Source organism: Eretmochelys imbricata, chromosome 4, assembly GCF_965152235.1.
Source record: "Eretmochelys imbricata isolate rEreImb1 chromosome 4, rEreImb1.hap1, whole genome shotgun sequence".
Classification (NCBI taxonomy): Eukaryota; Metazoa; Chordata; order Testudines; family Cheloniidae; genus Eretmochelys; species Eretmochelys imbricata.
Genome location: NC_135575.1, coordinates 86,984,157 through 87,008,504, shown reverse-complemented (window position 1 = coordinate 87,008,504; position 24,348 = coordinate 86,984,157).

Genomic DNA, 24,348 nt, shown 5'->3' with positions numbered 1-24,348 from the left:
GTTGGCAACAAGAAGAAAGCCAAGGAAAGTGTGGGCCCGTTAATGAATGAGGGAGGCAACCTAGTGACAGAGGATGTGGAAAAAGCTAATGTACTCAATGCTTTTTTTGCCTCTGTCTTCACTAACAAGGTCAGCTCCCAGACTGCTGCGCTGGGCATCACATCATGGGGAATAGATGGCCAGCCCTCTGTGGAGAAAGAGGTGGTTAGGGACTATTTAGAAAAGCTGGACGTGCACAAGTCCATGGGGCCGGACGAGTTGCATCCGAGAGTGCTAAAGGAATTGGCAGCTGTGATTGCAGAGCCATTGGCCATTATCTTTGAAAACTCGTGGCGAACGGGGGAAGTCCCGGCTGACTGGAAAAGGGCTAATGTAGTTCCAATCTTTAAAAAAGGGAAGAAGGAGGATCCTGGGAACTACAGGCCAGTCAGCCTCACTTCAGTCCCCGGAAAAATAATGGAGCAGGTCCTCAAAGAATCAATCCTGAAGCACTTAGAGGAGAGGAAAGTGATCAGGAACAGTCAGCATGGATTCACCAAGGGAAGGTCATGCCTGACTAATCTAATCACCTTCCATGATGAGATTACTGGTTCTGTGGATGAAGGGAAAGCAGTGGATGTATCGTTTCTTGATTTTAGCAAAGCTTTTGACACGGTCTCCCACAGTATTCTTGTCAGCAAGTTAAAGAAGTACGGGCTGGATGAATGCACTATAAGGTGGGTAGAAAGTTGGCTAGATTGTCGGGCTCAATGGGTAGTGATCAATGGCTCCATGTCTAGTTGGCAGCCGGTGTCAAGTGGAGTGCCCCAGGGGTTGGTCCTGGGGCCGGTTTTGTTCAATATCTTCATAAATGATCTGGAGGATGGTGTGGATTGCAGTCTCAGCAAATTTGCAGATGATACTAAACTGGGAGGAGTGGTAGATACGCTGGAGGGCAGGGATAGGATACAGAGGGACCTAGACAAATTGGAGGATTGGGCCAAAAGAAATCTGATGAGGTTCAATAAGGATAAGTGCAGGGTCCTGCACTTAGGACGGAAGAACCCAATGCACAGCTACAGACTAGGGACCGAATGGCTAGGCAGCAGTTCTGCGGAAAAGGACCTAGGGGTGACAGTGGACGAGAAGCTGGATATGAGTCAGCAGTGTGCCCTTGTTGCCAAGAAGGCCAATGGCATTTTGGGATGTATAAGTAGGGGCATAGCGAGCAGACTGAGGGACGTGATCGTCCCCCTCTATTCATAGAATCATAGAATCATAGAATATCAGGGTTGGAAGGGACCCCTGAAGGTCATCTAGTCCAACCCCCTGCTCGAAGCAGGACCAATTCCCAGTTAAATCATCCCAGCCAGGGCTTTGTCAAGCCTGACCTTAAAAACCTCTAAGGAAGGAGATTCTACCACCTCCCTAGGTAACGCATTCCAGTGTTTCACCACCCTCTTAGTGAAAAAGTTTTTCCTAATATCCAATCTAAACCTCCCCCACTGCAACTTGAGACCATTACTCCTCGTTCTGTCATCTGCTACCATTGAGAACAGTCTAGAGCCATCCTCTTTGGAACCCCCTTTCAGGTAGTTGAAAGCAGCTATCAAATCCCCCCTCATTCTTCTCTTCTGCAGGCTAAACAATCCCAGCTCCCTCAGCCTCTCCTCATAAGTCATGTGTTCTAGACCCCTAATCATTTTTGTTGCCCTTCGCTGGACTCTCTCCAATTTATCCACATCCTTCTTGTAGTGTGGGGCCCAAAACTGGACACAGTACTCCAGATGAGGCCTCACCAATGTCGAATAGAGGGGAACGATCACGTCCTTCGATCTGCTCGCTATGCCCCTACTTATACATCCCAAAATGCCATTGGCCTTCTTGGCAACAAAAGCACACTGCTGACTCATATCCAGCTTCTCGTCCACTGTCACCCCTAGGTCCTTTTCCGCAGAACTGCTGCCTAGCCATTCGGTCCCTAGTCTGTAGCTGTGCATTGGGTTCTTCCGTCCTAAGTGCAGGACCCTGCACTTATCCTTATTGAACCTCATCAGATTTCTTTTGGCCCAATCCTCCAATTTGTCTAGGTCCCTCTGTATCCTATCCCTGCCCTCCAGCGTATCTACCACTCCTCCCAGTTTAGTATCATCCGCAAATTTGCTGAGAGTGCAATCCACACCATCCTCCAGATCATTTATGAAGATATTGAACAAAACCGGCCCCAGGACCGACCCCTGGGGCACTCCACTTGATACCGGCTGCCAACTAGACATGGAGCCATTGATCACTACCCGTTGAGCCCGACAATCTAGCCAGCTTTCTACCCACCTTATAGTGCATTCATCCAGCCCATACTTCCTTAACTTGCTGACAAGAATACTGTGGGAGACCGTGTCAAAAGCTTTGCTAAAGGCAAGAAACAATACATCCACTGCTTTCCCTTCATCCACAGAACCAGTAATCTCATCATAAAAGGCGATTAGATTAGTCAGGCATGACCTTCCCTTGGTGAATCCATGCTGGCTGTTCCTGATCACTTTCCTCTCATGCAAGTGCATCAGGATTGATTCTTTGAGGACCTGCTCCATGATTTTTCCAGGGACTGAGGTGAGGCTGACTGGCCTGTAGTTCCCAGGATCCTCCTTCTTCCCTTTTTTAAAAATTGGCACTACATTAGCCTTTTTCCAGTCATCCGGGACTTCCCCGGTTCGCCACGAGTTTTCAAAGATAATGGCCAATGGCTCTGCAATCACAGCCGCCAATTCCTTCAGCACTCTCGGATGCAACTCGTTGTATTCGACATTGGTGAGGCCTCATCTGGAGTACTGTGTCCAGTTTTGGGCCCCACACTACAAGAAGGATGTGGATAAATTGGAAAGAGTCCAGCGAAGGGCAACAAAAATGATTAGGGGTCTGGAACACATGACTTATGAGGAGAGGCTGAGGGAACTGGGATTGTTTAGTCTGCAGAAGAGAAGAATGAGGGGGGATTTGATAGCTGCTTTCAACTACCTGAGAGGTGGTTCCAGAGAGGATGGTTCTAGACTATTCTCAGTGGTAGAAGAGGACAGGACAAGGAGTAATGGTCTCAAGTTGCAGTGGGGGAGGTTTAGGTTGGATATTAGAAAAACTTTTTCACTAGGAGGGTGGTGAAACACTGGAATGCGTTGCCCAGGGAGGTGGTGGAATCTCCTTCCTTAGAAGTTTTTAAGGTCAGGCTTGACAAAGCCCTGGCTGGGATGATTTCATTGGGGATTGGTCCTGCTTTTGAGCAGGGGGTTGGACTAGATGACCTCCTGAGGTCCCTTCCAACCCTGATATTCTATGATTCTATGATTCTATGATTCCCCAGTGAGCTCTGCTTATAGTGAATATTTATGCCTCAGAAGTGTTTTCAGATGATCTTAACAGTAATGTTTCATTAATTAAATAGTTTAAAACGGTTAAAGATGTTTATTCTTGCTCCTGAACACACACCAAAACAATCTCACAGTAGGACTTAATGAATGGATCTCAAAACATATCGTACTTGTTGTATGAGCAAGTTTGGATCGATTGTCAAAATGCTTGGTGAAAAAAAGACAAGTCTTACAGGTCAAAAGACAGTTCTATTGAAGACTTCTATTTTTAAAAAATGTTTTTGTCCTTTAAAATTTCTCTTGACTGCATCTATTGCCTTAGCTATGCTGAATGATCTGAATAGTAATAATATAATAATAATTAGTAATATTTTATGTCATTTCATCTATAGATTTCAAGGTGCTGCTCATGCCATTCCTTTTCTTTTTTTTTCTGATTTACCTCACATTTCAACCCGTCAACAATATTAGAATAATATGTGGAGTAGTGAGCATGTTTCTTCTCCGCCCTTGTCTTGGGACAACTCAGGGTAAAGCAGTAATAGCCATAGAAATTTTGAATTGCTCGGGCACAAGGTGTAGAATGTGGCCTATTTAAATGTGCAGAGGGTATATTTTATTTTTTCCTCAAAAGAGAATTTTATTGGTTCATACTTGTTGGCTCTGATCTTGTGAAGACACTGAAGTCAATGGCACTACACACTGAATGACGTTAAGCATGTGCCTAATATTTTGCAAGATCAGGGCCTTTGTGACAGTAATAGCAAGAATCCAGCATATAAAAGTATAATATTAATGAATACACAAGGCTTAAGAGGATATAGCATGATATTGTCATAATGACAGCAGTGTTGTAGCTGTGATGGTCCCAGGATACGAGAGAGAGAGAGAGAAGGAGGGTGAGGTAATATTTTTTATTGGACAACTTCTTTTGGTGAGAGAGACAAGCTTTCAAGTCCCACAGAGCTCTTCTTCAGGTAAAGGCAAATTAATCAGGGTGTCATAGCTAAATACAAGGAGGAACAGCATGTTAATGGTAAGGAGGAGTTTCAAGAAACCATTCAAAACGAAGTGAGCAATTAACACTTCTTCAGTTACAGGACAAAGGAGAGTTAGTGGGTTACAAATTGTTGTAAGGAGACATTAGACCAACCTTTGTTGAGTCCATGATTTTTGGTGTCTAACTCTGTGGAGCTTGAAAACTTGTCTCTTTCACCAATAGAAGTTGGTCCAATAAAATATACTCCCTCACCCATCTTGTCTCTCCTATTATCATCATAATCCTGGTCCCATTGAAGTCAATGGAAGTTTGGCCATTAACCTCAGTGGGAATGGAATGGACCACATGGAACCTAACGTTTTGGATTTTGGCTTTCCCACACAACTTAACTTCCATCAAGATGAACAAATAAAATAAACACACACCTTCCCATAACCATTTCACATGTCCACACCAGTGGCATTTAAAAGTGAGTTGCAGAAAATCTCCAAACACAGTTTTTTCACTTCAAACTTAGTAATTTTTTTTCATTCTACCTGGGAGAGAATTCAGGTCTGGCCTTCAGACCTCACAGAAAGGTTCCATTTCCATTCCCCTTTCCCAGAAGCACAGAGTTTAGTCAAATACAACAGACTTAATAGCATCAGCTCATATGTGCTTTCCGAGTAACTAAAGCTCTAGGTGAAGAAAGGCAGTGGCAACTTGACTGATTTATCACATCTCTCTCATATGCCCAGCATGACTCACTGGTGCTGTATGCAGTGTTGGTGCCAGGATATTAGAGACACAAGGTGGGTGAGATAATATATTTTATTGGACCAATAAAAGATCCCATCTTGTCTCAAGGGTGCTGAACATCCCACAAGAGCGCGGTGGGTGGCTTGACAGGACCCACCCTCCTCTTTCATGTTTGCAGGTAGCCTGGGTTCAGCAACGGGGAGAGCACATACTGCATTTATAAACAGGGAGTATTTAAGCTGCTCTTGCATACCCCTCACCTGCACCCAGGTGGCATATTGACTCTCAACCTTTGGCATGCAAAATGCCTCCAGCCACCTCCATTGGTGTTGGGTCCCATTGGAGTCATCACAATGCAGCAGTGATTTTAAAAATCACAGTACAGCATTCTCTCTGTTGTATTACTTCGAACAGCCATAGTTCCTGAAACTTGCTGAGCGGTCTTAAACCTATGTGTGAAATAAGCTGACTTCCTAACGTTGATAACTTCCTCCGTGGCTAAAACAGAGCAATAGATTTTTTTACTATTTAATTTTTCATGAAAGCAAAATGAAAAGTCTAAGTAGACCCTGAGTCCTTTACTTACCTTGAGTCCGTTGATTAAAACGCAATAGAGCAATTTCACATTTAAGGTTGGTAACCTATACCTTTGTTTCAATAAATCTAACCTATCTTTTCCAAATTCTATAGCTAAATGTTTGTGCTAAATGCCAAAGATTGACTTTCAGAGATGCTAGTACAGCAGATCCCATTACTTCAGCTGGAGCTGTGGTTATTCAGCTCTGAAAACCAGTCCCCAAATTCTTTTTTCCCCCGACCATAAAAGGAAGCCCATAAAAAGTTCCAATATTTATTTTGCTACCAAGAGGCAGCCTCGAATGCACACAATGCACAAGAATTGAAAAAAATATGGGCAATAATTTTGGAAGGTTTCTATTGAGCATATGGCTCAAGGGAATCTACACATTATGTAGAATGGGGGGGTTTCCTTGCATTGCATTGTCCATAGTTGCTATATTGGGGGACAGAGGGTAAACAAAAAAGCTGTAGATATCTGTGTAATGCTTAATGAAAATCTATGTTCTTAAGGCATTGTAGGAAATGTTCAAGAGAAATTAAAAACTTCGACTACATATTTGCACAGTTAATAAGACCTAATATCTGCTAGGTTTAATTTCTGCAATCAGCACTTACCTGTGAGATGCCTTCATATGCACTCTGCTTTTAGTGGTTTAGCAAATATATATACAGTATCACTGGAATTTTGTGAGTACCATATGTGTATCTTGCTTGTTTGACACAATTTCCTTCTCTTTATCTCCCCTTTCAAACTCCCTACAAAATCATGTCTCCCCATGCCCATGGTTCCTGAAATGTACATAAAACACTGGCTGTGGGGATAGAAGGGTTGGAGGTGGAAGAGAGATATTGTACTGACACACTTCATTTTAAGTACAAAGTACAAAACTAAGATAGAGGACTTGATTCTCAACTCATACAAGTTGCACACTGATGTAACTCCATTGAAGTGAGAGGAGGATTTATGCTGGTGTATAAGTGAGAAGAGAACAGGACGTAAATCAGATCAGACTACAGAGTCAAATCTTTGCCTTGTGGAAGTTTTAGACAAAGCAACACAGATGTTAATTGCACCTATCAGTCTGAATTATGACAAATCTATTTCACCATGCAGAACAAACAAAGACTTTATAAGATGCCTGAGGTGGTGATGTGGTTTCCTTATGTTAGAAACGAATAGCCTTTAATTCTGAGCCTGAGAAACAAAGTAAGATTACTGTATAGCTTTACTGAAGGGAAAGAAGGCACTGGCTAGTGCTAGATTTCCGCTCTCATAGACTCATAGACTATCAGAGTTGGAAGCGACCTCAGGAGATCATTTAGTCTAACCCCCTGCTCAAAGCAGGCACAATCCTCCTTTTTTTTTTTTTTTTTTAGTGAATTCAGTACTTGCATTAGGCGACACTCTGCTGGTTTTGGAAAATGAAGTTCTGTTTAGTTATTGAAGGGTAACAAAGAGACAACAGAACAAGTTTTGCATAACCTCTGTCAGTGTCTCAATTTAGCCTGGATGGGTCACCTGTAGCTTGGTATACTGTTCTGAGTCAAACTTTAGGCTCTGATTCAGCAAAGTATATGCCTAAGTACTTTGGTGAATAGTCAAGTGTTTAAAGTTAAACATGCACTTAAGTGCTTTGCTGAGTCAGGGCCTTGGTCCTTATTTTCAGAGGCAAGCTCTACTGAGACATCATTTCACCCATCATGATCATGACCACCCTCAATAGGTAGATCCCTATAGAACAGGGGTGGCCAAACTTATTGTCTCTCTGAGCCGCATACGACAATCTTCAGAAGTTCAAGAGCTGGGGCATGCCGGCTGGGGATCAGGGCTTCAGCCCTCTGGGAGGCATCTACTGGGGCTTCTGCCCAGTGTGGAGGGGGGCTCGGGGCTTTAGTCCCGTAGGAGGCACCTGCCCAGGACTCATGATGAAGCCCTGAGCCCGGGCAGTGCACCCCAGGGGGCTGAAGCCCTGAGACCCCCGTCCACACTGGGCAGAAACCAGAAGCAATGTGTAGGGGGGTACACGTGTGGTCACATGCCCCCCCTCCCCGATTTTTGCCAAGGTTTGCTGTTCCTGCTTGGTCACATGGTGCTGCCCGGCCCCCTCCCTGCATGGCAGCTGCTGGAGACGGCAATGGGGTATGGACTGTACCTCAGGCATGTCCTGTGGACTGAAGTTTTGTTTTGTTTTTGACAAGGTCTGGATTTAATTTTCTAATACTTTTGACTGAATCTGTCTGCCTCTGGCAAAGTAGTCTGCCCATTTGACACATCCAGGCCTCCGCAGCATCGGAAGAGCAGACAGTATTGCAGAGTGTGACTGTTTCAGCATATTTCATTAATGAAAGTCTTCACATTAAAACCTGAAGAATTCTGGGGATATTGCTGGGAGTTCATATTTCTCTGTGGTTGTTCAGAGTGTAGGTGCAGTTTCCTATTGCCCTTTCCCTTCAGAAAATAGCATTCTCATTCCTGTTTGCAACAAATCTGAAGTTTTCTGCTAATTTTATTACTATTTGTTTGCATGCATGTTAACTTGAATTGTGGGCTCAGGAATAATATTAATAGCACCTAGCTCTTATATAGGTCTATATTACCTAGCCCTATTGCCTAAGTAGATCTCAAAGTGCATTACAAAAAAGGTCTGTATCTTTCCCTATTTTAGGGATGGAGATATTGAGGCACAGAGAGGTGAAGTGACTTGGCCAAGGTCACCCAGCAGTAGAGCGGGGAATAGAACCCAGGTCTTCTGTGTCCCAGCCAAGCACGCCATTCTCAAGGCCACACTGCTCTGAAGAGAAATCCCTGTATGAGAATTATCGAACAGTGGCTATTTCTCTAACTCTTAAATGTATTAGGAAATACTAGAAGGCAAAAATTGATATAATAGAGCTAGACGAACCTGACTGGTTAAAAGAACGGACCTGAATCATCATCAAAATCTCAAACTGAGCCTCTATCAAACCTTCAAGGTTTGAAAAACTTCAGCCAGTGCCCCCACCCCTCTCCATTATTTTTCAGTTTTATGCAGCACCACATGTCCTGGTTCCAGTCAGGACAGAAGCAAAAATGCTAGAAAAATGGCAAAGGATCTTGTTCTGAACATAATTTTGGCCAAGCCATGTAAATAGTTAACTCAAAAATTGCCTATCCTCATGAGTCTCCTCCTCAATTTTGTAGACTCAAGATGTTCAGATGTGTTTTGGGTAAACACACAAAGTTTTGGGTGCTTAGCTGAATTGAATTGAATTGAAAAGCTGAATCCTTCTGAAGTTCATCTGCCACTAGTGCAGTTGCCCTGAACTGTGACAGATGCTATGGTATGTACATGTTTGTTTTAAAAAACACTATTTGGCTTCCATCAGTGTATGGGTGCTCAACCTCTGGGGTGGGGGAGTGTCACAAAGAGGGTTCTGGGATTCACAACTATACTCATTATTTTTTGACTAAATGGAAGGGAGTCTCCAGAACTTTTTTTTCTGTTATAACATGGGGTCATGATATTTCAAGACATAAACATGTACCTGACATAGTATCTGTCACAGTTCAGGGTAACTGTACCTGCATTCCCCTCTATGGTCCAGCAAGGGCACCCTCTCTTGGCTTTCAGTGTCCCAACTGTTGTCTCTCTTTGGTGGAGACAGACATCTCACTCTCTCCTGATTAGGGTATTTCCAGGTTGCATACACTCCTGCATTCACTGTCTTATTCCCAGAAAAAGACAGTCAGCCTAAACAGACCTGCTTCCTTTCTCTTCACTAATAACAGAGTAATTGCCAATAGTTATAAAAGTTATCAGACAGCCACTTTCAATGAAAGCCTATTTCATTCCTGAGGACTATAGAGAAAACATGATAAAGAACCTACAAGTATGCTATTAACTTTACCAGAGATCCCCCACAACTGTCTTCAATATGGGTTCTGGCAGTTGAGTCCTTCAAAACCCCAAAAAGGGTTTTGGTCACAAGTTCTTAAAAGCCTCAACTTAGAACTAGCACATAGTCTTCTTGGCCTTCTGAGGCCCCATTCCTTCCAACCCTTCCCTAAGAACTGAGCCCTTTGTGGATAGAGGTCCTGTCTATTTGCTGGATTCAGAAGAAGGCCCCGAACCAGTTTAAAACTAGGCTATTTATCAAAAAATCCTCTCTTTGTCTGTTGATCCCTGGAGAATCCAGTTTGAACTGGTACATGCAATCCCCCCCTGCCCCGGAAAGTGGCTTCAAAGGGCTAATAATTAGAAGAATTACATTCGCACATGGCCTCCTCCTAAAGAAGTTACATAGAATCTCACAATAACACATATACAATTGGATTCTTAATACAATAGACCCCAAAGGTATTAAACTCAATTTGATAAGGTTTAACTCAATTCAGTAAGGCTTGTGCAGGATATTGTTATATCTGTCACACCATTCAAACAGCATACCACCTGTATATAATCACAGACTCTTCACCTTTACAACCATTTTTCCTTTCACTTCTCGGATACAACTAACCATAATGAACACAACCAATTCCTCTAACACTCACTCAAATGTACAAAATTAAATTGGCCTATGACACATGTCTGCAACCTTAGCTATGGCATCACTTCTGCTGCATGCATAACATGTATAAAACAATGACGATAAAGACATAAGATAGCAAATATTATTGACTAACTTATTGTAGGCGTCATGGAGTACCTGAGTCTTTAAGAGGGAGATAAATAAGGACAAGATAGTAGCTAGTACACCAGAGCATTGCATGCATAATGGACCAATACGTTCTTCAGATAAGAATAGTGATAAAAGGAAAACTCTGAGGTAGGCAACTTTCAGGCGTATAGCAAGGTGAATACATTTTATTTGCAGCACCTGAATCTGTTTTGTAGAGTGTTAAATATTCACCCTTAACAAAAAACAAATAACAGCAATGAAACAGGGAATAATGATGAATAGCTCAGTTGTGGCAAATCATAGCTCTTAATCTTCCCTTTCAAGCCCTCTACTGAGTCACCAAAGGCAACACCACAATCCTCCCTATCACAGAGATACACAACCTGGGCATTATCTTTCATTCAGCCCCCTCTCTAGATCCTCACATCCAGGCAATGTTTACATCTTGCTGCTTCTTCCTAACATCTCTAAGATCCAATTTTGCTTCCCATTCTCAAAGCTAAATCTCTCACACAGACACTCTTCCTCTTGCATCTTAAGTACTGCAACTTCCTCTTTTCTTGCCTTGACAAGTGAAACCTTCCTCCACTTATATCCATTTGAAACACTGCTGCAAAGATCTTTTTCCTGTTCCATGGTTTCTTCTACATTACCACATCTTTGCATCCTTCCATTGGCTCCCCCTTCTCCGCCTCAAACACAAACTATTCATCTTTGTTTTTAAGTAGAGCTGGTTTGGAAAAAAGTCTTTCGAAACACTGGTTTGTCACAATTTGCAGGTTCTATGAAATTGGAACATTATGAGGAGATGGGATGATGCCATCAAAGTTCTGAAATAACTCAGGTAGGATTTGGAATGCTGCCTGAGTACCTAGCTCTGGGGCAGCCTGGCTATGTAGTCTATCCTGGGATTTGCGCCTCAGGGCTTCCAGGGTATGTGGTTCTGGAGCAACCCAGCCATACAGAACTCCATTCCTTTTGGTGGAGAATTTTGAAATTTTTGGATTTTGTTCCTAACTAGCATGAATCAAATTTTTTGGATTTTGTTCCTAACTAGCATGAATCAAATTCTGAAAAATCAAAATTCTCTGAAAACTTGTCCCTCCACAACTCTACTTTCAAGGCTCTTCATAGCCTATCCTTCTTCTCCCTATTATATCTTATACATTATTGAGACATTGACAGGCCTCCTTCCTCACCCCACGTCCCCTCTGCCTCTCTGCCAATGATGCCAGCCTGCCTTTTTCATCCATTTTCAAATTTCAAACAAGCACCTTTGTGCTTTCTCCAGATCACCCCTGAAAGCATGGGAGGACTTACTGTTAACAACTGCAAAGCCACCCCATTGTCATCTTTAAAGCTCTCATCTGCTGGGATGCTTGCAAATTCTTGACAGTGGTTAGGTAGCTGTGCTGTGATCATTGCCCATGGTGCTGACCAACATTGTCTCACTGTTACCTTGTGCTCCCCATCTCTGTTATATCCTCCTGTTTTTTGTCTTATTCTTAAACTGTAAGTGCCTTCGTGCAGGGACTATCTTTGCATTATGTGATGGCAAAGCACCTATCACAATGAGGCCCTGGTCTATGATTACAGCCCCTATGTACTACTGCAATACAAACCATCCCCAATCCGAAAAGGAAAATGAAATCATAATCTGCCTGAAATGAGAATTACTGAAGTTGATACCAATTCCCACTCTTATTTACAATCAACACTTTCATTGCTTATAATTTATGGAATACCAAGATTCCAGTAAGCCATATGATCTATGAGGAACATTACAATATGATTCACTGCTTTGATCCTTCTAATCTGTATTTCGTAAGCTATTTTACCCATCTTCTATAAATCAGTGAAACTGCAAATAGAGGTGGAAGAGAAATGGCTAGCTAGTCTAATTGGAGAATACTGGAAAGGTCAGCGTAGTGTAGCAGTTTAAATGGAAGGACATAACATTTAAACTCTGATTGTAACAAGAAAATAAAATGGCACATATTTACCTTCTTCCATTACAACCTCTGTCATGAGAAGATGAGAAATTTCATAAGTATTACTTATTGTTATTAAAGTGTATATTTACCCACCGTTACAGCAACTATTATACAAATACCAAATACCCCAAATACCCTGAGAGAACCTGCCTCAGTACAGAAATAAACCCCTCTCTGACTGCACACACCTCATTGTCACCTACCACCCCACACTGGAATCCATATGGGGTATCATCAAACATCTACAACCTACACCCAATGGGGACCCCATCCTGAAAGAAATCTTTCTGAACCCCCTCTTTTGGCCTTCAAACAACCCCCCAACCTCTCCAATCTCCTCATCAGAAACAAGCTCCCCACAGACCAGGATACATCAACTCAAGGCAGCACCAGACCCTGCCAGAACAGAAAATGTTAAACCTGCAGACATATCTCCACTGCTACAATGATCAACACAACCCACAAAACACCTTTCAACATCCATCGGACCTACATATGCTTATCACATGTGGTGTACCTCATCCAGTGCACTAAATGCCCCAATCAAAACTATGTGGGTGAAACCAGACAATCACTACACTCTCAAATGAACTCACACAGGAAAAATGATAAAAGATTAAAAAATTCATCTCACCTGTTGGTGAACACTTTTCATAAAGTGGTTGCTCCATATCTGATCTATCAACCTGCATCCTCAAAGAAAACCTGAACAACACTTTCAAAAGATGAACATGGGAGCTTGAATTCATAACTTTTGCTAGACACTACAAATTATGGTCTTAATAATGACACTGGATTTATGGTTTCAGAGTAACAGCCGTGTTAGTCTGTATTCGCAAAAAGAAATGGAGTACTTGTGGCACCTTAGAGACTAACCAATTTATTTGAGCATGAGCTTTCGTGAGCTACAGCTCACTTCATCAGATGCATACTGTGGAAACTGCAGCAGACTTTATATATACACAGAGAATATGAAACAATACCTCCTCCCACCCCACTGTCCTGCTGGTAATAGCTTATCTAAAGTAATCGTCAGGTTAGGCCATTTCCAGCACAAATCCAGGTTTTCTCACCCTCCACCCCCCCACACAAATTCACTCTCCTGCTGGTGATAGCCCATCCAAAGTGACAACTCTTTACACAATGTGCATGATAATGAAGTTAGGCCATTTCCTGCACAAATCCAGGTTCTCTCACTCCCTCACCCCCCTCCAAAAACCCACCCCCATACACACACAGACTCACTCTCCTGCTGGTAATAGCTCGTCCAAACTGACCACTCTCCAAGTTTAAATCCAAGTTAAACCAGAACATCTGGGGGGGGGGGGGCGGGGGGATAGGAAAAAACAAGAGGAAATAGGCTACCTTGCATAATGACTTAGCCACTCCCAGTCTCTATTTAAGCCTAAATTAATAGTATCCAATTTGCAAATGAATTCCAATTCAGCAGTTTCTCGCTGGAGTCTGGATTTGAAGTTTTTTTGTTTTAAGATAGCGACCTTCATGTCTGTGATTGCGTGACCAGAGAGATTGAAGTGTTCTCCGACTGGTTTATGAATGTTATAATTCTTGACATCTGATTTGTGTCCATTTATTCTTTTACGTAGAGACTGTCCAGTTTGACCAATGTACATGGCAGAGGGGCATTGCTGGCACATGATGGCATAAATCACATTGGTGGATGTGCAGGTGAACGAGCCTCTGATAGTGTGGCTGATGTTATTAGGCCCTGTGATGGTGTCCCCTGAATAGATATGTGGGCACAATTGGCAACGGGCTTTGTTGCAAGGATAAGTTCCTGGGTTAGTGGTTCTGTTGTGTGGTATGTGGTTGTTGGTGAGTATTTGCTTCAGGTTGCGGGGCTGCCTGTAGGCAAGGACTGGCCTGTCTCCCAAGATTTGTGAGAGTGTTGGGTCATCCTTTAGGATAGGTTGTAGATCCTTAATAATGCGTTGGAGGGGTTTTAGTTGGGGGCTGAAGGTGACGGCTAGTGGCGTTCTGTTATTTTCTTTGTTAGGCCTGTCCTGTAGTAGGTAACTTCTGGGAACTCTTCTGGCTCTATCAATCTGTTTCTTTACTTCCGCAGGTGGGTACTGTAGTTGTAAGAAAGCTTGACAGAGATCTTGTAGGTGTTTGTCTCTGTCTGAGGGGTTGGAGCAAATGCGGTTGTATCGCAGAGCTTGGCTGTAGACGATGGATCGTGTGGTGTGGTCAGGGTGAAAGCTGGAGGCATGCAGGTAGGAATAGCGGTCAGTAGGTTTCCGGTATAGGGTGGTGTTTATGTGACCATTGTTTATTAGCACTGTAGTGTCCAGGAAGTGGATCTCTTGTGTGGACTGGACCAGGCTGAGGTTGATGGTGGGATGGAAATTGTTGAAATCATGGTGGAATTCCTCAAGGGCTTCTTTTCCATGGGTCCAGATGATGAAGATGTCATCAATATAGCGCAAGTAGAGTAGGGGCTTTAGGGGACGAGAGCTGAGGAAGCGTTGTTCTAAATCAGCCATAAAAATGTTGGCATACTGTGGGGCCATGCGGGTACCCATAGCAGTGCCGCTGATCTGAAGGTATACATTGTCCCCAAATGTGAAATAGTTATGGGTAAGGACAAAGTCACAAAGTTCAGCCACCAGGTTAGCCGTGACATTATCGGGGATAGTGTTCCTGACGGCTTGTAGTCCATCTTTGTGTGGAATATTGCAACAATCTGTAACCCATTAACCCCTCCTCCCTTTTTGTCCTAGGAATATGGGGAGGGGAGTGCTAATGGGCCACTTTACCTTGAATGGTCCCTTAGAATATGTGCTAACTACTTATGCTAAACAATCTGTTTGATCTTGTATTTAGCTGTGACACTCCAAGTACCTTTCCCAGACCTGAGAAAGAGCTCTGTGTAGCTCAAAAACTTGTATTTTCCACAGTATGCATCCGATGAAGTGAGCTGTAGCTCACGAAAGCTTATGCTCAAATAAATTGGTTAGTCTTTAAGGTGTCACAAGTACTCCTTTTCTTTTTTCAAAAGCTTGTCTCTCTCACAAACAGAAGTTAGTCCATTAAAAGATACTACCTCACCCACTTCCTCTCTCTAATCAGTTTTATACAGCATTTGAATGCAAAGCCCAACATGGAGATCATTACTCTTATAATATGGCAGGGGGATGATAATTAAAAAGAAAGTTTCAGGAAAAACGTTTTATTTTTCTCTTCACCCCTTTTAAAATCCATCACTCCCTATAGTATAGTAAGAGCAGTGGTAACAATGAATTGTGGTCTTTAAAGGAGATTAGCCAATATAAAGCTGTAAACAAAATCATAACTGCATTTATGTAATGCCTAGGATGTGATAAAAATGAGAAAAAAAGCAATTCAGAGTTAAAGCTGTTATTCTGAGTTAGATAATCCTCTGTGGAGGAATTGCCTGTGTATGGGATGGGAGACCTTGCAATATTCCTCTTGTAGAATTTCTCATGGCACAAGGGGCTGACATCCCCCTAAAACTAACAGCTCCCATGAATTCCACAAAGGCCTTCCACTCTGGGTTCCCTTCTCACGGTCTTTGTTTTGTGTTTGCACAGCACCTACACAATTGGGTCCTTGTCATTGACTAGGAGTCCTAGATGCTTCAGTAGTACAAATGATGAATAAATAATAACACACATGTAAAAAGCAAACATGTAAAAAGCATATGAGAGCAAGATAAGAGGCGAAATTATGCTGCTTTTTTTCTCCTGTTACAAGTTATTAGTAACTCCCATCGATAACCGGGACTCTCACAGATGTGTACTTTATTAGGTGAATAACTACAGCAGAACATAACAATTCAAACTCACTCTGCTTGTGGTTAAATTTCTCCTTTTTGTCTGCTCGACTGACTATTGCTTTTTCAATAATGGACACTCAGCAGCATTATAGTTCACGGTTATCTGAAGCAAATGAAAGAGATTACGAACATGGCAAAGCAATGAACATCTCTCTTGACTCAAATAGCTTTTTAACACTTCAGACATGAGAGGGAGAAGACTGATGTTTCATTTCCACCTTCTCTGACACAGTAAAGTTATGGCACTCTTGTAGGTATTCAGACCTCCTCTTTAGAATACATGTTATTTTCCTGAGCTTTACCTGAAAATCAAGAAAAACATTCTGTGGCACATGTGATCTTACAAAAATAGGTAATAAATAATAGTGAATTTTACAAGAACACTTTTAAAACTTAAAAAATCCTCTTTTAACATTATTTATATTTTTATTTCTGAAAGTGCCACCCACAGATTATTCTCTTTGTATTATCAGAAATGTTGAAAATATTGGAGGCTGGTAAGTGGTTCTACAGATCTAATGAGTAGAAAATCTTCTGCCTGCCTAAAACAAAAGAACACATCATGCTATATTTATCTTTTTGTAAATGTGTAAAAAGTGTATCTCATTAAGGTGTACTTTTATTGAAATGACAGTTCTATGGAATCGTGTTCCTGTTTTAGAGAATATGCTACAATTACAGCTTTCTCTATTAAAGTGCCTCTTATGTGAAAATTATGCATGTGAAAATTAAAGGAGTGGGAACACTTGGTACTTCTGGTTATAACACAGGGAGCTTTTACCGGTGCCTGAAGCCATAAAACTGTGGGGTGTGGTCATATCCTAAACAGGATTTGGACTAATCAAAACATGAATTTGGGACCTCCAAGGAAATCCCAGATGCTGCAGAAAATGCTGCTGGGGATTCAGTAGGTGGCACTCTTCCCTCTGATTTTACTACTGAACCAACCTCAGCATCAAGTTAGAGAGCAGTGTGATGTTGGAGGTGCTGACGTTTGGATGAAGCATTAAAACCAAAGCCCTGAGAGATCCCAAGACACTTTTACAATAGTAGGATGCAAAGTGCCATGGTCAGAGTTGAGCCTTCTATCTTGGTTAGTATAAGATTGCTGTCACCTACACCTCTGCCAACTCCTGTATTGTCCTTGGTTCTAAGACATCTCCCTTTTGCTCACCAATGTCAGCCTTAGGTAACATCTTCTGGGAGATGACCCCTCAAGTCCATGCCCCTTTGATTGAGACTTCCAAGTGGGGATGAAGGTTCCAAACACCCTATACTCTTTACTACCACTCCTTAGAGGTTGAGGCATTTTGCTTTTTTGGGGGATGAACAGTGTGAAAATACCCATAAAACAGGAGTCTATTTAAAAACAAGATTTATTAAAAATAGACAGGAAATCAGATTAAAATAATACTAAATATTATGTATAATATTCAATTTGAGTACCAAATCAAGTACGCTTCACATAGCTCTGTTACAGACGTTACATTTCCTTTTTCATTCATCTTTTGAAATTAATCCCTTCCCTGATCCCCTGCTGTCAGAACAGCCAGAGAAAACCTCTCCCACGGAAGTCTCAGATCTTTTTCCTTAGTCCCATTATGTAGGCAATCTCCCAGGTGTTAGAGTCCATCCTCATATCAGGGAGAGGCTGCACCAACAGCTCTACAAATGAATGTTGGTCATGTGTACTGTCTGTCTGTAAGTGAAATAGCCTGTGTTCCCCATACAATGGCTACTATATCCTCATTCAGGTCTCCTACCCCTGACTAGCTCTGGAAGGTTCTACCATCCTCCTTTCTCCAGTCCAACTCTCTTCCCCGCTTCTACATCCCCATAGTCCTATAGGTTCACTCTATAGGTGTCTGTAAGCCTTTGCATCCCCCCATCCTATGGAAGCTGATAGTTAGGGTGAATTAACATCTCTTTCATATGTTTCCCCCCTTAATCTAGCAGTTAGCATCTTGCTGGCACAGCTCTATTCCACATCTTTTTGTCTGGGTCTTGAAAATAAATGTACAGATTTCCATATTTCATTTTTATGACCATTTGGCTCCAGATGAAACATAATTTATGGACAGATTCCAGCCTCTTTGCCTTAGCTGCTTTCAGTGTGGTATGCATGTCTGATTGTGGCAGGGATCCAGATCTCCTGACACCCAGTTCAATACCTTAACCAAGGGGATTTCAAACCTTTTTGTACTGCTACCCCATTTTCCATACCAGGAGCACATACAATCCTACCTTCCATATAGGTGTGAGTTAACAGGGACCCCCTTCTCTTTTACAATAGGATAGACAAGAGTGGTTGTACCTCTCAGACATTTGTTTGTGATCCCTTCTTTGGTGTGGGGAGGGGATGCTATACCCCAGGTTGAGAGCCCCTGTTTTAACCACAAGTTTATCCTCCCTAATGCCAGACAATCCCCCTGACTTTGGAAATTCTGTTCTCCCTACTTAGAATTCCTCTTATGCTCCAATTACAACTGCAGAAGTTAGTCTGTATTTCTTAAAAACAAACAAAATCAACAAAACTCTATGGTGTTATTTGGCTCAGATAACTGCCACCTTTCACCCAAAAGGATCTAAAATTCAGAGATAAGTCTTTGTGTGCTATATAACACCCACACTGTGTTTTGCAAACTATGACCTGGTTCTGCACACATTTTCTGGAGATGCTTTAATATGCAAAACTTCTGGTCTTACATACACAAATGCCTTCAACACACAGTGTGATGAAAATCCAACCTATTGCATTCTGGAAAATTCCTCTCATTCTTTCAAAGCAACATCTATCAAAAATCTTCCCTGCAGAAGCTTGGAAATGTATCACCATGTTCTAGTTCTTAAAAGAGTCATTCATTTACAGCTAGACAGAAAGCAATAAACATAAGACAAAGAACAAATTACAGACCATATCCAGCAATCCGAGGACAGGTTTGAGGAAAGTTAGCAGACTTATCACTTAACAGAATAAAAATCTGTCCCCTCCCTCCCTTCCCCGCAACAGATACTAAACTTTGGTAAACAAAAAAACCCTAAAATGCTCTGAGAAAATGAATCTGGAATTTCAGAAAACCTTGACATAATCATGTCTGCTATGTTAACTCCCTGCTTTCATATAATGATGTCACACCAAGTCTATATATATATAGAATCATACCAGTGTAGGGCTAGAAGGGACCTTGAGAGGTCTTCTAGTCCAGTCCTCTGCACTCAAGGCATCACTAAGTATTATCTAGACCATCCCTGATAGCTCTTAAAAATCTCCAATGATGGAGATTCCACAACCTCCCTAGGCAATTTATTCCAGGGCTTAACTACCCTGACAGGAAATTTTTCCTATCGTCTAACCTAAACCACCCTTGCTGCAGTTTAAATACATTGTCTCTTGTCCTATCTTCAGAGGTTAAAAAAATAAAAATAAAATAAAATTAAAAAAAATCCGCCCCCGTAACAACCTTTTATGTACTTGAAAACTCTTATCATGTTCTCCCTCTGTCTTCTCATCTCCAGACTAAACAAACCCATTTTTTTCAATCTTCCCTCATAGGTCATGTTTTCTAGACCTATCATCATTTTTGGTTGCTCGTCTCTGGACTTTCTCCAATTTGTTCATATCTTTCCTAAAATGTGGCATCCAGAACTGGACACAATACTCCAGTTGAGGCCTAGTCAATGCAGAGTAGAGTGGAAGAATTACTTCTCGTGTCTTGCTTACAACACTCCAGCTAATACATCCCAGAATGATGTTTGCTTTTTTTGCAACAGTGCTACATTGTTGACTCATATTTAGTTTGTGATCCACTGTGATCCCCAGATCCCTTTCCACGGTACTCCTATGGACTAGTTCACCTTCATGTATGGTTTTCATTTGTTTGCAAACTGATATTGCACCAAATATCAGCTTGACTTCCTATGCATAGTAAAACAATGGATTGTTAATACCCCTGTGTTACTTTCTGTGTCTAATTAATATAAGTTCATAATGTTCTTGTATAATCCTATGTACATTCTTTGTTCCTATTTACATACAAGGCCGGCTCTAGGCACCAGCAAACCAAGCAGGTGCTTGGGGCGGCACTTTTCAAGGGGCGGTGCTCCGGGCGGCACTCCGGCCTTTTTTCCTTTTGCTTCGGCGGCACGCCGCTGGGGGCGGCAAAAAACCTAGAGCCAGCCTGTTTACATAACCTAACTGTATAACCTGAGGCATATTCTCCATGCTGCCTTGACATTATCCCTTTCAAACACTAATAAAATCTAAATAGTTGTAAAAAAATGGACGAAAACTTGCTTTATGAGACATACTTACTTTTTCTTTGAATACAATATAATAAATGCAAAAATCTATACCACTGCAATATTAAGGTGAAAATGTTAACATATACAGAAGTCAGGATATATGAAAGTGAAGATTCCTGCCGGGGGAAAAATTAGTTTGGCCACATTGCAGTTGTGCAGCATTTACTATTTGTAGTACCACAAAGGGGTAAGATTTCTATAGACTGCTGAAAAGATCCCTAGCAGATGTCTGAAGATACTTTAAAGAGTTTTTTTTTAAGTCAGTCATTCTGAATATGGAAGAATTATTCTGTGATATCAAATGTTCTGGGCATTTGTTCCCTGTCAATTTCTCCCAAACTTTTATGCCTGCATTTGCCTACCTTTAAATTTTCAAAAGGGACAATGATTATGGGTACCTCATTTTTTGGCTTCTCAGCTTGAGACATCTGATTTTTCAGGAAGTTCTGAGCACCACCCTCTGAAAATCAACCATTAAGGTGCCTCACATAGGGCATACAAACACAGAGGCATCCAAAATCGCTACTAAGTAACTTCTGAAAATGTAGGTCTCTGTTCACAGACTGCCCTTGTTAAGATGACATTTAACTATGAGTGATGGAGTGCTTTGAAGGTAGAGAAAAATTTCAACATTATGGGCCAGATTCTGTCACTCTGACTTGCATTCGGTGTTTACCTTGCTCTGTGAGTTGTCCCAGTGCATACTACCCATGAGTAAGGATAGCATAATCTGGCCCTATATGGAAGAGAAGCCCTGTGAAAAGATACAGGAAGGTCAGGGTCATGTTAACATCTTCTTTTTACTTTGGATTTTTGGGGGAACAGAGCAGTGAAAAAAGATTTCTGCAGGTGAAGTGGGTCATAAGCAGATCACAGTCTACAGTTATTGTTGAGGTAGCATCAGTTTTTCATGGATCACATTTTCGTCACCTGTGCATCTCCATGGACTAGTCATCCAAACTACTGAGACTCCACAACCTCCTTCAGAATGAATTGAGTTAGGACAAAGGCAGATTGCAATGTTATCACCAAGAGTTATCTGTCACCTTAGTCAAGGTGACCATTGTTTAATAAAATGTTCACATCAGACTACCTTGCTGCATCACATGAAGTGACCCTCCCCAATACAAAAAGTTTCAGCACCTCCAGGGCAGGTGGAAAATGGAATTCTGAGCAAACTGTGGAGTTCTGTAAGGATCAAGAAAATTATTTGAATCTGTATCTGATTCTGCGATTTTAGATACCCTCTGGGATCTGTCTCTCATCATCTACCACTGAAATGATCTAGGTGCTTCTGAGAGGATTTTGCTCTTTGTGGGTGGTCATGGTAATAAGTCTATAATCAGAGACAGGAGAACCCCTGTCAGGGTTCTTTCCCCACTCTAAACTCTAGGTTATAGATGTGAGGACCTGCAAGAAAGACCCCCTAAACTTATTCTTACCAGCTTAGGTAAAAAACTTCCCCAAGGTACAAACTTTGCCTTGTTCTTGAACAGCATGCTGCCAGCACCAAGCGTTTTACACAAAGAACAGGGAAAGAGCTCACTTGGAGACGTCTTCCCCCAAAATATCCCCCCAAACCCTACGCCCCCATTCCTGGGGAAGGCTTGATAATAATCCTCACCAATTTGTACAGGTGAACACAGACCCAAACCCTTGGATCTTAAGAACAATGAAAAATCAATCAGGTTCTCAAAATAAGAATTTTAATTACAGAAAAGGTAAAAGAATCACCTCTGTAAAATCAGGATGGAAAATACTTTACAGGGTATTCAGATTCAAAACACGGAGGATCCCCCTCTGGGCAAAACCTTAAAGTTACAGAAAACAGGAATAAACCTCTCTCTTAACACAGGGAAAAGTCACATAAAACAAAAGATAAACTAATCCGCTTTTCCTGGCTTGCCTATACTGATTGCAATATTGGAGACTTGGATTAGGATGGGTTGGAAAAGATGGATTTCTGTCTGGCCTCTCTCAGTCCCAAGAGAGAACAAAATGTAAACAAAGAGCACAAACAAAAGCCTTCCTCCCCCCAAGATTTGAAAGTATCTTGTTCCCTTATTGGTCCTTTGGGTCAGGTGCCAGCCATATTAGCTGAGCTTCTTAACACTTTACAGTAACAGGATGTTGCCTCTGGCCAGGAGGGATTTTATAGCACTGTATACAGAAAGGTGGTTACACTTCCCTTTATTTATGACAACCCCAGAGGGCCTCATGAAGAATTTGGCTCACTGCATATATATTAGGAGAACTAGTATATCAGGAGAACAGCATCCCCAAGAGACTCAGGAGTGGTTGGATTGTGAGTTGTATAGAACATTGAAAATATATATATACTCTATACTCTGTGGGGCTTTTGTTAACATGAGTTTTCACTTCACAGGTATTGATACCTTGTGGAGAACACTATCTGTCTTCACTCCCATATAAATGTCTAAAAAACTGAGAGCTGACTCTTTTTTTAAACTGTAGCATCAAAGCTTTATGGCACCTGTTTGGTCTGTAAGATATCCTTGAGGACCTTGTCCCTGGATGTGGCCCACCTCAGGAAATCATCGAAGAGGGAATAAATATGATTCCCTTCCTGTCTGTGAGAAGCTGGAAAAACCACCAGAACTTATGTGAGCATCCAAGATGCTATGGCAAGGTCATACAGCAAGGATCTGTAGTGGAAATTGCAATAACCAGCAAAGCAAAGAAACCTGCTGTGGGATGAGCTGATAATGATATGGTCATTTGCCTCATTGAGATTTACAGTGGAAAGGAAATCCCCTTTAAAGGATTCCATGCCTTTTCTCTAGACTTCCCTACTCTTCCTATTTTCAGGGAACTCATCAAGAGCAGCCTCATCTGAGTTCGTGGACCCCATATCACTCCTTTGAGGTCCACTAAACTCATGTGGGTGGGGTCCACAAAATGTATTTTTTTGTTTTAAGTACTCTGATTCCCCAAGTAAAATGTTGTGTAGTAGCTATGAAATGTACCATAGGTACCTGCCAGATCTTCCATGGTGCACTATAACTAGCTGTCACGGCAAAACTGAAATGCTCATTCATAACAGGCCCATTTTCCTCACAGTTCATTATAAACCCCATGTATTTTATGGGAAAATTATAAAGACAACTAATGCATACACCTAAAACAGCTGATTGCAGGAGAATTAACGGCATGTTGTAATTTACTAGTGTGGTTTGAAAATATTAAATGAAATAGTAGCACATTACAATCTATTTATGAATAGCAGAATAATCCAATGAGTGAATTACAGACTTCTATTTGCTGCTTGGTAACATATTATTAATTTTCATTTATAATAAATGTATAGTACCAAATTTATACCAGCTATCCAGACAAATGTTATTTTGTTTTTCAAGCATGTGATGTTAACGAGTTTCAGTTTCATTACCATCTCTATTCATTTGTCTTAGATTTATCATTAAAGACTGTTGAGCTGCGTGGTTGAGTTATTCAGTCATGAAAACTGATTCCCTTTACAGAAATAGGAAATATTGTCCCTGCCCCTTACCTTGCCCCTTGCAATGGCCAGGGATAATCAGTCTATGTGCTCGAGGATGCACAGAGACTACTGCTTTCTAGTGTCCACTTTGGGTACAATTCATCCAAAAGGAAAGGGGGAAGGGCAGGGAGGTGGCATATTTATTCTCTCCTCACACTGAGGAAACTCAATGGGAAGGAAGGAGTCTCAGGGAGAGATCGTGCTCCTGAAATTCTTGCTGGTATGGTGTGGCTCCATGCCAAAGCCTATACCTTGGTTTGGAGATGATGTAGCCACAGAAATTCCTAAAGTGGACCTGAATCTGCCGTTCTTCCTTAGATGAAACACCCATTCTGGATCAGGCCCCAGACAAAGACTGTGCTATACAGTTTGTGATGTAAGATGTACTCCCTGAT